Here is a 12,493-nt window from a genome sequence, read left to right on the forward strand (position 1 = left end):
GGTAAAGCTCTGGCGTAGAGAGGAGGCTTCATAAGACGGGGTTAAAGCTGATGCGAATGACATAACTCACCTCAACGCTGCCCCGCGTCTTTTAGCTTCATACTTGCGTTCTCCCTCTTTTATATGTACGTAACGATGGTGGGAGAGAGTTGCCGTTTTATTACACCCATAAAACGTGATCTACGACACTTTTCTACCGCGCGCGTTCGCCTACACTGCAACTTACACATCGTGTACACCCCGCAACTTGATCGGAGTACGGCGACAAACTTTGAATTTTTACAATCTCAATCTTTCGATACCCCGGAATTTTCAGATTTTTGTTTCGACTTTTTTTTTTTTCTCTCTCTTCTCTCGCCTCCGGCCTCCGGCCTCCGAAATCCGATCGGATTCTACCGCTGTATCGTACTCGCGCGTACGTGCAGCGACCACCGGCTGCACGCCGCCGCTGGTGGATTATTATTTTATTAACCGTGCGGCGGCGGCGTATCGGGAGGCCTCGGGGTCGTCGATAAATTGATTAGCACGGCGTATCTGCGAACATTGAGGCTACTTAAAATTATAAGCCAACTTTATCCATCCGCGTTGCGTGTATCTCTGTAAGCGTAAATTCAGAAGGGGGGAGGGCGGTTGCATTTCAGCACAGCGGCACCGTACGAATCGCCGCCGTATCGACTCTTTAACGATATCGCTATACCTCCGTATAATAAACAGCGAGCGCGAGGTTTCATTCATGCCGCTAAGGTGGTAACAGCTTAGCGACCCATTAATCACGGATTATATTATTCATTCAGCGCGGCTTTTTAACGGGCTGTCAGCTGCCGGCGACTAAGTTTCCTCGCATAAGTTATACACACACACACACACCGACTCCTATCTTTCTTCATCTTTCCATTTCCATCTCGCTCCGACTTGAGCGCGAGTCGCCTCCTGCCGCAGGAGCAGCTCCCGCGTAAATCGCTCCTCTCCGCAGGATAACGTCCACGTTTTACGCTCCCATTTTCCGTTATAACCGCGGACTGCCGGGTGGGCCGAAATGCCGATCCCTGCAGCACGCGTGCCTCTCTCTACCTCGTTATCGCCAACGTTTCATATTTCGTGTTTCCGAAAATTTTGCAATCGTTGGATTTTTTTCGAAACGATCGAGCTTCCTCGAACCAAACGGATCGCGAGGTTAATCGTTCTACCCCCCGACGATATTTCTACATCCGACGGTTCTCGTTTGGCGAAAGGCCAGCGAATGCGATGGACATTTTATAAACGTCCGTACACACACACACGTGCGGTGCATCACGGTCAGAAACTATACGGTCGTTCTTCTTTTTATTTCTGGTGGTGTACGGAACCCGAATGTTTGTTAGTCAATTTTAAAATAGCTGGCCTTTCGAAGACGAGGGCGCGCTCTACGCCTCTGCAACGAGAGTAAAGATCCAACTGAGATTTTCAAAACTGTATCGAGGTTCGATAAATTTTTACCAAGAGATATATGTGTCGCTCGTCTATTCGCACCTGATTCCCTTTTAGCGGGGCTATGTGTTTCGTTTTGCGTTGTTTGCGCATCTCCTCGCGTATACGCGTCGTCGCATGTCTCGAAACTTTTATCTACCCCGATGCACGTAGTACGAAGCTCGCACAAAGCGTCGCCCACGTGCTCTCGAGAGTTAACTTAATTACACTCAGTTAACCGCCAATTAACAAACTGGCATTGTAAGCTCCGAACATTCTACACCCACCGCTACAACCGCCTGACCATCTCCAACCTAACCCACCGTTCTCGTCTCGTTCCACTTGACCGCCAAATTGCACGAGCCCATCTACAGCGCGCGCGACGGATGCGGTAATAATTATGCGCGTCGTATAATTTTGCGCACTGCAGGTCGTACCCTTATCGTTGATATTTATCGGGTGTGCGAAACTTCTCGTAAATTATGTCCGTCTACAGCGATCCGCGTACGCACCGCGTTTACTTCGTATTTGCAAACGCGTCCCTCTCGGACGTCGTTTTCAAAGTTTTTTTTTTTTTTACAATCGCAGCGAAATTATGCGCGCGGGTACTCGATTAGGTGGTGAGCGAAAAAAAAACTTTGAGAAAAAAAAAAACGAGGGGCAAATCAAGGAGCCGTTTCTCGCCATCCTCGTTACTCGGTTAATTCTCCTTCTCGCTTTTTTGGGATCCGGAAACTTTTGAAATAGGCTCATTTCGCAAGGTGAAAATTATCCCCTACTTTTCCCGCGCATAGGCCGCGCGGAAGGACGCAGACGAAAGATGTTCGGACGAAAGTTAGATCTGTGCATTGTATGTATAGAGGAGTAGCGTAGAGACCCCTTCGTTTTTCACGCGTCAAAATCGAGCTATCCTTCCCGGTATCTATCGCCGGAAATACCTTCGCGAAACTTTATGCGCGACGCGGATACCAAAAATGATTATTTTCACCGTGAGTCGGACGTACTCTTCGTCTCAGGTGCAAAAAAAAAAAAAAAAGAATCGAGAGAAGAATCGGTGTGTACCTACGTCCCCGCGAAAGTATCTCGGCGTACACCGGATCCCTCTCGAGATCCCCTGTACCGCCCGCTGCAGTGTATTCGCTTCGAATGAGCCGCTTTTCAACAAGTCCGTGACGTCAGAGAAGTCGTCATGGCAACGTTAGGTACTCTCCTGCCTCGATCCTCCTTATACCCATTATTCCTTGATTTTCAATAGAAATTTCTAATACGCTATCACGATGTGCAAAAACTGCACGCATTTTTATTACGACCTCAGACGCAAAGGACCGTTCGTAGGAAGATTTATCGAATTTTGTTTTTTCCTCAGTTTTTACCGCGGTCCAATGATCGATTTTTCACGTTCTATAACGATTAACAACAAAAAAAAGGCCAAAGTGATGAAAATTACAGCAGAGGTGTCCGTTGATTTTTTACATACATATATATATATATATACCTGCTCACGTATGTACTACATATCAGCTATGCGATATGTAGATACGGTTATCAAGGATATTTGAGGATATTGCGCTCACGTGACGAAACGAAACCTAACGGATTTTGCAGAGTCACGGTCACTTCGCGATGTCCGCGACGAGAGAGGTCCTGGTCTGGACTAACCAAACCTCGCTTCGACTGTCGGTTAACATACAGACACGACTGACCGGCCCATTCGACTCTATATCGTTGAATTTTTTTTCAGAGTCGAGCTCCCAGAGATATCTTCTCACCTCTTCGTTTCGCCGTGCGATGATCGAAACGCAGACGTTACCGCCCCCTTATTTGTTTGGGAGTAAAAATATTTTCTGTCGCCCATTCGTCTATTTTTCGTTTGGTTTAATTTGTTCTGTTTTTTTTTGTTTGTTTTTTTAATTTTCTTTTAGTGTGATGCAATTTGGAAGCACGCGGTCGTTGGCTTCTCGCGAGCAGGTTATTCGGAAATTTTTTTTAGCGATGATCGGAGCAGTCCGATCGATGACTTTTGAACCCACGACCCTGGATATCGCGGTTATAAATAATATATAAAATGTAATGAAACAACGTCGACAACATCGCGCGATCACCTTGATATTTTACAAATTTATCAACGGATGTGAAATATTTGTATTAGCGACTACATGTCCGCGGTATGTGCGCAGCATGAAATAATATCGGGAATTAGACAGTCGGAAGAAGTACGTACGTACGTACGTACGTTATGCAGAATCTAGTTTCCGTCAGTTTATCCCCCACGTTTATTCCCACGGGACGCTACGTTCTATGTGTGTTCCATAATTGGTAAAAAAATAGCGAAACTTTTTTCACCGCGCCTAGTCGAAGAAGACGTATAGCGTATGTGCACGCGTACGTGTACCCGGCTCGGCGTGTATATATATATACACATGTAGCCGTTTGTATATAAAAATCCGTTGCGTTCTTCGAGATGTAGATGCGTTCTTGGAACCTGGGGTCCGCGGATGGCCGGTCGGGCGGACCCCGCCGCAGCCATCGAGAGACTCCTCCCTGCAGATGAGGAGAAAGAGAGAAATAAAGGGAGAGTAGGATGAACGGGGGAGGGAGGGAGGGAGGGAGGGAACGTGAGACGCGATGAGAAAGAGAAGAGATGAGAGTTTAGAGGGCGAACTGGAGTAAACAGGACAACACTTTGCCCGTTGTGGCGGTACCTCAATGCGCGGTATATTTATTGTCTAAATATGTAAAAGTTCAGTGAGTCGTTGGTCGCACAAATTTTGTCCCAACATCTCCCTTTCTCCGCACCCTTCTTCACGATTCTCTCTCTCTTTCTCTATTTTTGAATTTTTTTTTCTTTTTCATTTCGTTCTTGTGATTTTTTTTCTTCGGTCAGAATTCCGTACTTCACGGACAGTTTTGTACACCTAGCTTTTACACACGACTACTATACTAGCTCATCGTTTTCCTTTTTTTTTTTTTTTTCTTGTTTTAATTTCTCCACTTTTCATAGATTAATTAGGTCGTACCATTGATCTTGTCATTATAATTCATTTTTTTTTGTTCGTTTCTTTCTTTGGGAAATGGTAGATTCCAAATTTTTCCTATTCATTGAAAACAATTTTCGATTTTTTGTTTTTTCAAAATATTTTCACCATTTTTTTTACGCTCAACTCGTGCCTCATCGATGTATTTGTTCGTAAAGTTTTTTTTTATAATCAATCCCGTTCTCGGTGACATTTATTTACAATTTTCAACAAAATTTGGCAAGAGATTTCAACGAGTGGGTAGGCGACAGTTCGCACAGTAACGGAGATCTTTCGGGTATTTTGATTAGAAGTTAAAAAGCCGAAGAAATTTTGAGCGAAAATTTCGATTTTTCAAAAAAGCAGCACTTCTTTATATTCAAGTTTGTTTGTTTTTTTTTCTGCGTATAATCTTCCGTAATCGTAACGAATTTCTAAGTACTTTACGATCGTTCGTAGGCGAGTTAGTCAATGTCGTTTCATTAGGACTTCTGTTTCCATTTTCTTGTTCCTTTCCGCTGCCGGAACTGAAGTCAATAGTTTATCAACGGTTTAATAGCTCGTTGGACAATTATTTTCCCTTACCCTCCGGTTCGTCGTTCCCTCTCGCCTCTCGTCTCTCGCCTCCAGCCACCGCCCTCCGGTCTCCTCCACCTCCACTTTTGCCTCTCGAATCCAACCTAACCCAACTTTACCTACGCCTCGTCGCAGCCTGGCTTCGCGTATGTACTCGTAGGTATATCCTACCTATGTACTTATCGAGGTACATACATTTGATACATATATACACCTCGGCAGATATACGTTGATGGTAATATACAGATGTACTCTCGTACAAACGTGTACGTTTATGTGAATATGTATATACATACATATGTATATATATATATATTTATGCCACATTATGTACACCCCGGTTTATGTATCTATGCGGGATACGTTATCCCTGTATATCATGTATATATTGTATGTAGGTATGTACACAGGTTATATACACCTTGGATGTATACGGTGGCGAAAAAAGTCAACTTGAGTACTTACATGCGGTGCAAATAATTGCCGAACGATTCTTTTGGAATTTGAAAAAAATATATTTTCTTCTTCTTCCAACTCGTATGTAATTATTATGACATTGTATTTGCGGAACGCGCGTATACCGCGGATGTGAAACTTTCTCGGACCATCCAAGTATTTTAATCATTCCCTATAATTTCTGTAAGGAGAAAAAAAAAAAACAAGAATTAAAATCAGAGAAACGAAGAAGAGGAGTAAGAAAAAACTAAAATCATCGCGTTTCGTTGTTTCGTAATGCCTGTCGAACGCTGTCGCGTTTAACGCCACCGAACGATGGGGTGTAGTAGAAAAAATAGGAAAAGAAACGGACGTGAAATTAGATAAAAAATAAATAGGTAAATAATTGAAGAATGAAAAAACTTACAAAACGGTACCCAACGGCTGACAGCGGAACGCTATGTCCACACCTCGTTTTATGTACCCTATACGGCACAGGTTAAAAATTCTTTTATTTTATTTATTTTTTTTCTGCCTCAAATCTATCGCGAATACCCCGCGTTCTCGCCAAAAACTGCACATCGACGCGATCGGATGCGGAGAAATCTAAATTCGAATAAAAGTCGTCATAATTTTCGAGGAAACCGTACAGGTGTATAGGTACCATTTTGACGATGAGAATGGAATTTTTCGCACGAAATCCGACGATTGAAAATTGATTACGAAAGTCGGTTGAAAAATATCCGATGTTACGGAATATTCTTTAGACACCCCGTGTGTTTTCTGGATGCGCCCCGCGCCACCGGCCCTCCTCCCTCTCGGTAATATATTTATGTAGAATCGTAGATACTCGTACATACATACTTTTATACACGTGTATATATATACATAAATATATAGATATATATATGCATATATATATATCTATATAGGTACATAGATGTACATAGATATAGCCGGTTATGCGGAGAGGAGTCGCGTCGGCATCGAGGGCGTCGTCTGCGTGGTACGCACACACGCCCCCACGACTACACTTGTCCGCGGGTACGCGTTCGCCCCAGGGTTTCTCAACCTCGTGGAAATTTATCGAGAGGATATCGTCGTCGCCGCCGCCGCCACTTCGTACTCCTTCTCGGATTTTCATCCGCGTCGCGCCTTAATTTTTTTTTATTTTTTAAGTACCATTTTTTTAAATCTTGCCGAAGCGTCAAAATGATTCGGCGCGGTTCGTCGTTCGGATTCAGGAAAATTCTTCGTCTCTCCAGTAGGTTGCGGTTATCGATCGTTCCAACGATCCACCTCCGCTCTCAGATTGGAACATTATTCGTGAAAATTTCGCTCAATTATGCAGCTTCGATTCTCGTTAGGCGCAATAGCGGATGACACGCGCGTTCGCGGCCCGAAGGCTGCAATCGTAACGCACAGGGTACGGGCTATAAGCTCTCTAGCGCCGGGCAGCGGATATTCGAAAACGGGAAATTCGGACTACTGTACGCCGAGTGTAACGCATTATCCTACCTACGTTGTACAGGTTGAGCCGGTCGACTCTCAAAGGCTGGAGGCTCCGCGTAGCCCCTAGATTCGAGCTTCCAGCGTCCGCTGCAGTATGGTGTTTCTCCACCTATGGAGATACGATACGTCATTTCGTTTTAACGTGTAATTTTTATACAGGTTAGAGTTTTAAATAATATGAACACATTTGTATACATATATATACGTGTAATACTCACATACCTCACGTGTTATACCTGTCGCGCACCGGACGACGAAGGGCACGAAACCAAACGTGTGCCCCAGCTTCTCGTGTATACGAATATAACGCGTCAGGTAGAGCTCTCTCTCTGTGAAACGAAACTTTAAGCGTGTATCGCATACGTGTTTTGACAGCTGTCAAACTTTATACGTATACCGTCGCACACGTAGCTGGCAATAAGGTCTATGTGTTAGGATATACGTACGTACACGTCTATTAGATCATATATATATATACATGCATCGGTAGCACCACCTTTAACTTTATGTACAGCAGGTTGAAACCAGCGATGACTACGCGAGATGTGTGTACATATGTATATTATTGTATATGTACACGGTGAGAATATTGCTATATGATATATAAAGTTGTCCCGCATAAATAATGCATGCGTAAAATAAATATACGGGGTACTGTGCCAAAATGATTATGGGCCGACGTATGGGTGTGTGTGTGTGTATATTATATATACCTTGGAAGTGCACGTGTGTCATGTACATATATAGGTAGGATGTACATATGTACACGCCTACACGCGGGTGGGGATTATATATATGTACCCCTTATATGTAGATTAATTTATGATTTGTCGCATAATTTAATCGCAGAACTTGTTCTTTGACTCCGGAGGATGCTGCCGGTGCTCCTAAGCTAATCCAATGGAATATTTTGACACCGGGCTGCCTCCGCGCGGCGTCGCCGCGGAGCTTCCTATCCTCTTCGAATTTCGAGGGTAGGTAAAATTGGAGCACCGCCGGCAGGGACAAGGGAGCGGGGAACACTCGTACGCGCGTTCTTCTCTCCTCGGTTTCTCCCTCGCTTCGTTTCCTTCTCACCTCGTTCTTCTTGGCCCACGACCGCCCGAATATCCCCTACTTATCCGCCGAGACCCGAAATTTCGAGACTCCGAGTCTTCTTCTTTCTTTTCAAATGTTCATTTTGAAAATCGAAAATAAAAAAAGAAGCGAAATTCATTGAACTTGATTCGACGTATCGCTTTCGGCGGTATTATCTGGGAGTAATTGTAGACCCCCTTTTTCGTCCGAACGTATAACGCGCAACAGCGTAGCTCGAGTTTTTCCATATCCTGTATAATTAGAGCTCTCTTTTTTTCGTCTCTTTCTCTCTGCTCCCGCTCTCCATCCGAATCCAGGACGAAGCGATGCGACGAAGGTGCGCGATTCTCGTTAAGAAGGATTTCTCGCAAAGACCGGACTTTCGGGGCTGGAAACCACCGGACGCCCCGGACTCCGTCTTCGAAAGCTCGATCCGACTTTCCCGCGAGCGGGATATCAACCGCGGAGCCAGAAGGCGGGAATAGCTGGGTACGCAACGTCGGGTCCCGCTGGTCCTGGGATTAAAACCGAAGAGTCCCGGAGCCCGCTACGGTTCCCCCCCCGCGTACAAGACGGGAAAGAGGGGCACCGGCGATGCGCCGTATATACATACACACACCCACCTCGTACGGTATTACTTCGTAACAAGGACAATTTCATTTCACTAAAAATTCAACCGTAGTTCGTTTTCCCGGTTCGAGTTGCCCGTGGCAACCCTCCGCACTCGGTGATAAAGTTTTGTCGTATCCAGCGCGCTACCAGCCCGCGGCAACGTCGGTAGTGCCCGGGGGAAGCACCTACTGCCTGCAGGAGCTCCGCCGCTCCTTCTCTCTTTTTTTTTTCTCTTCTCTCTCTCTCCCTCTCTCTCTTTCTCTCCCTACGTTGGGGGAAAAATTCAATCCACCGGTTAAAGGGGATGAGATCTTGTCTCGTACTCTACATTCGCGACTCCTGCGCCGCACGCACGGTTCTTACCGAACGATCGCGCTTTATCGTACGATCTGCACCCTTACGGAGAACGGACGCAAATGTACAACGGATCACCGATCGTCTTCTCGTCGCCGTATGATTCCGTTCTACGATCCTTGTAACCTTCGCGCCTCCGGGAATTTTGACAAGTTTCGTTTCAAAGACCGCGAACTTTAATTCTTGTTTTTGGCGTGAAAATTATCCCGGGGATTCGATCAATTTCGGCGTTGACGCGTAACCCGCGATCCGTCGTTTATCGTCGATTACTGGTTACATGTTTACGAGACTCTCCCTTACGCCGTTACACCCTTACCCTCGATTCGACGGTTTCTCGACACCCGATCGACCCTCGAGGATCTTCGATAAACTAGGCGAACGATATAGCCCCCGCGATACGCGAACAACAAATTTAGCCACCACGGTTAGCCGGGAGCTGAGAGGTTACCGCGCAAGGGTTGAAGTTCGGCGAAGTATCCGGTCGAGGTGGAGCCGATGGCGAGAGAGGAAAAAAGTAACGATGTATAAACGCGAGAGCACACGGTACGTACGCGACGGGTAAAGAACAGCTTTTTCATCGGGCGTCGGGATCTCGACGTTCGTCGGGGAAAAAAAGAGATCGACGATATCGATGCGAAAGACACACGAACTCGAGGGTCGTTCAGGCGAAGAACGTCTCACGGTGTGTAAAGAAGAAAATCTATTCGACGGTTCTCGATATAGCAAAGAAGGTGGGAAAAAAGATAATTAATAAAATCGTGGACTCTATACGATCGCTTCCCGAAGGTGGATCTCCGCGTGTTGCTTAGATTTTCATTTTGTTTTACTGCAGGGTAGGTTAGGCAGACATCAACGAACCGTAGAGTTTGTTCCCTCGCATACGTACCTATAGTTTCTTGTACGGAGTTCAGGGTTACCGGGTACCCATGCATAATACAAGCGCGCGTACGTTGCAGGTACTGTAATAATACGAGCTGCTATCGATTAATCGAATCGCAATAAATTATCTTACAGCGTGAGAGACGAGTACAAACTCCGCGGTACACCGTACGCGGATGGGGTACGGATAAAAAGGGGGAACGGATAAATATAATTGATCGGAAAGTGATCGAGTCTTCGTTTTGTTTTCATTTTTCTTCTCGTTTGTTTGTCATCAACTTTTTTATTTTGTTTTTTCTTGCGGACACTGATTTTTCACTCCGCTATTGATTTATAATTGACAAATGGAGTACCAGTGTCGATAAATTACGGGTCGAAAGATTAACCGATCGCCAATTATCATATACTCGCAGGGGCAGCAGCTACGCCGAGTAGAACGCCGAGGGTGGAGTAAATTAATTTGGAAACGAGGGTACGATGATTAAAATAAAAATGAAACGAGAGCGAAATATTTTTTTTTTTTTTTTTTTTCAAATTCAACGGAGAAATAATAGGAAGAGAAAATCCGGCTTTTCACCGCAGCGCAGGACAAAAGTTTGCGCGGGTACCGCATTCTATATCTCTCGATACTATTTCGCGACGCAATTATCTAAGATCTTTGATTGGTCTTCGATAAGTCCGACCCACGAAAGGATCGAATTTGATTCGAAGACGTGAATGAAAGTACATATAATTGTTCCCATTGACACTTTTTTCATTTCTTTCTCAAACCGACGCTATTTTTTCACCTGTTCTCATTAACTCACCCCCACCTCCACCGTGTAGGTTGTCGCACGTATATGAAATAAATGAATGAACAATTAAATATATCGTATACAAACGTGCATATGGAGAGAAAGATCTGCGGTGAGGAAGAGACGGGGGGGGGGGGGGGGGGGGGGGATGTCCGAGGAAAATAAAGAACGAGATGAAAAAAAAAAGAGGGAGAGGAGAAAGAGGGCACGAAAGGGTGACGTAGAAAAAGCCGCGTATAGGTAGAAAAGAAAAAAAAAAAAAGGGAAATAATAATAGTAATAAAAGTAAAAGAGAAAAAAAAATAGTAATAAAAGAGAAGCAAGAGCGTGGGAGTATAGAGAGAAGAGAGAGAAAATAAAATGAAAAAAAGGAACGAAGAGAAATAGAGAAAAGAGAAAAAAGAGGGGGCGCTGTTCGTCGCGCTGGTGGTAGTAGGGTGGATGGCAGTATTTGAAATGTAGGCCTGCCACCCCAGGTCCACCCTACACCGAGACTCGAGCGAGTTCCCCTCATCCCTCTCTCCTCGTCCCCGCGCCCCTTTTCCCTCATAGGCGCCAACCGCCCGCACCCGATTAAAGAGATGCGCGGAAATCGAATTGCTCTAATTCGTTACTCGTCAAAATTTACACGCTCGATTCTTATAACGGGCAACAAAAAAAATCCTCGACGTAGACTGTAGAAAAAACAAAAACAACCTGCTCCAATTTTTTTTCTCCTCTCTTCTAAGTTGTAGGTCACTAAATCGGTGCTTGAAAGTAGATCGGAAGAGGGCGGGGGAGGATCATAGATAAAAGTGATGCAGAAACGGGTGAACGGGAGTAAAGAATCTACCTTCGCATCGCGTGCTAAGCGAAAAAAAATGTTTAAATAAATGAAGTTGTGCGGCAGTTTTAAGAGTAAACGGGGGCGAGGGGGTGGGGGGGGGGGGCGGTGAAAATCGTACGTGCGAATTGTACGTGTACGCTACTTACTACGCATAGTAACTACCATTAATCTATCGCTCGAGCGAGAAAGAGCGCGCGCGCGCGCGCCCTCGTGTAATATGCTAACGAGATAAATCACACAACGTTATTGAACTTCATTTATGTCAATCTCCACTAGATGAGGTATGTACACAGGTATACCTCTACCGCGTACACCGCGGTTATCAATGGTACCCTCTACGTTACACAGCCCCGTAGGTTGTCGACCGTAGGAGAAATTGATTTTCATTCATATCCTGCGAATTTGGTTGTCGTTTGTCCATAGGTGACCGTCGAGATCCATCCTCTTTCTTTCCTCCTCTCTTCCGATCGCTGCGGAAATTTAGAAAAATTTCCTCAAAACTTCACCCCGCCCGCCCCCCCCACTCGCGTCAAGTGTCCTTTACTACCCGTCATTACGATCAAAGTTTCGCCTACCCTCATTTTTCTTTTCCTTTTTTTTTCTCTCCCACTTATTCTCCACGTTCCACCCGATTTTTCTGCGTTAATTTTTTCATCCGATATCTCTGAATTGATTTCACGGTGTCCCGTTTGAATTTTCACACGTCTCATTCGACGGAACACAAGTTCGTTCACTTACTCGATATCGAGTAATTTTCGAACGATAAAATTACAGGAGAAAACGAAAATGAAAAAAGGTCGACCGAACGTTCGAGTCCCTTTTATTGCATTTGACGTATACGTAACGTGATTACATAAAATATATATTAATATTTTATGTACACGTGTGTACATAGGCGGTGTATATGGCATAGATATATACGTGTGTATGTATGTACGTACTACATATGGAATCGTGATCTATCGCTT

The 12,493-nt window shown here is 44.8% G+C and overlaps 1 protein-coding gene and 1 long non-coding RNA gene across 3 annotated transcripts in view; one reads left to right on the top strand and one right to left on the bottom strand.

Annotated features, from left to right (window-relative positions):
• LOC105690817 (LIM domain-binding protein 2) overlaps positions 1 to 12,493 on the top strand; it is an 83,070-nt gene that overhangs the window by 14,430 nt on the left and 56,147 nt on the right. The window lies entirely within an intron of this gene.
• On the bottom strand, positions 2,394 to 10,343 carry LOC125501300. The gene is made up of 4 exons (XR_007278834.1): positions 7,206 to 10,343; positions 6,990 to 7,092; positions 5,899 to 5,956; positions 2,394 to 5,673 (listed from the first exon to the last, which is right to left on the bottom strand). It is a non-coding gene; the product is annotated as an uncharacterized LOC125501300 (long non-coding RNA).

The sequence above is a fragment of the Athalia rosae genome, chromosome 1 (assembly GCF_917208135.1).
Source record: "Athalia rosae chromosome 1, iyAthRosa1.1, whole genome shotgun sequence".
NCBI classification, from domain to species: domain Eukaryota; kingdom Metazoa; phylum Arthropoda; class Insecta; order Hymenoptera; family Athaliidae; genus Athalia; species Athalia rosae.